Raw genomic sequence first — 1,642 nt, 5'->3', positions numbered from 1 at the left:
GAGAGAGAGAGAGAGAGAGAGAGAGAGAGAGAGAGAGAGAGAGAGAGAGAGAGCGAGCGAGAGAGAAAGAGAGGCCGAGAGATAGACAGACAGGCAGATAGATACGTAGACAGACAGCTAGAGATATAAACACGCAGTGAGATATGCCGAGATAAGAACTAACACAGTTACATATTATAGAAGCAAAAAATTCTAACCATCTGGTTGATATATTTCGTTTTTTCAAAAGACGAACTTGCTTCAAAAAAGATGAGAGCATCTTTGTCAGCTTTTGCTATGTATGTATGTGTGTGTCTCTGTGCGTGCGTGTGTGCGCGCACGCGCGTTTATGTGCACATGCATTTGTATGCATATATTTGTAAAACATATATCCATATGTTTATGTTTACATGCATGCACATACATATATACTGGATGGCATGTTGTAGCTGTGGGCATATATCTGTTTATATGTGAATCTCAATATGCATATACACTCATTTTTTTTTTGTTTTTTGAATCAACAGAAAATGGAAGAATTTGCAAATAAATAAATTTTTTTCTTTTTTACTTACCTGAGCCGACTTTACAAAACCACGTGATGCTGACTATATATATGTATACACATATATATAAATATAGCTATGTAATAAATATGCGCGTGTATATATATAAATATATATACGTTTGTGTAAGTATCAGTGTGCTAATGTTACTTATAGTTAGTTGAATATTGGTAGTTTTACAGTATATTTATAACTAGTTATGTTTGTGCTTAAAAAATATATAACATACACTCGTTGTATACAACATCTGTTCCGGAGACTTGAAGACTCGCCTCTCATTTAGATGCAGAACGACTTTATATACTAACGGACGCAGTACCATCCATATCATATTTGTAACCTTCCGCAAAATACATCAAAGAAAAGCATGAGTATTTCAATTAAGACAAAAATAAAAAAATAATAATGGGCAAAGTTGTTGCAATTTTTAAAGTTATTTAGACTCATTTATTATTTAGTTTGCACAGTGTAATTACTTTTTGCATTAGCAACGCTGCTTTATGAAAATAGACGGATTACAAACGCCCGATAACATGGACCTATTTCTTTTAACCCAATTCATGTCAGACTCAGTTAAACATAAGCTTATGTCATTTCTATCAACTAAATATCCATTAATGCGCGAAGTGAAAAGGTGACCGCTAGCCAATCAGATTAGTGAATGGACCTGGCTTACACATGATTTTTGTATCGTCCGTCGAAACGCTTTTTCCTTCGGTCTATCTTTCGATTTCGTCTTACTGTGATGTGTGTATGGATATATATGCTAGCTTCGCAGTATATATCTGTTATATTTTGCTTGCTCCAGTCATAGGACTGCGGTCATGCCGGTCTACCACCTTGAAGGATCTGACCGAACAAACCGACCCTAGTATTTATTTCCAAGTCTGCTATTTGCTCTATGGGAGTCTTTTGCCAAACTGCTAAGATACGGGAGTGTAAACAAACCAACACCGTTTGTCAAGCGGTGGTGACACACACGCACACACAAACACACTCAAACACACACACACACACACACACAAACACACACACACACACAAACACACACACACACATATATATACATACATACATACATATATATATATATGTAT

At 35.7% G+C, this 1,642-nt stretch overlaps 1 protein-coding gene across 1 annotated transcript in view; it reads right to left on the bottom strand.

Moving 5' to 3' along the window:
- LOC106878238 (uncharacterized) overlaps positions 1-839 on the bottom strand; it is a 40,934-nt gene extending 40,095 nt beyond the window's left edge. The window contains exon 1 of the mRNA XM_014927406.2: positions 555-839. The gene's annotated coding sequence lies outside the window, so the exon portion shown is untranslated. The remainder of the gene's footprint in view (positions 1-554) is intronic.
- Positions 840-1,642: the final 803 nt, after the last annotated feature.

Source organism: Octopus bimaculoides, chromosome 2, assembly GCF_001194135.2.
Source record: "Octopus bimaculoides isolate UCB-OBI-ISO-001 chromosome 2, ASM119413v2, whole genome shotgun sequence".
NCBI lineage: Eukaryota > Metazoa > Mollusca > Cephalopoda > Octopoda > Octopodidae > Octopus > Octopus bimaculoides.
This window is presented reverse-complemented; position numbering and strand designations above follow the sequence as displayed.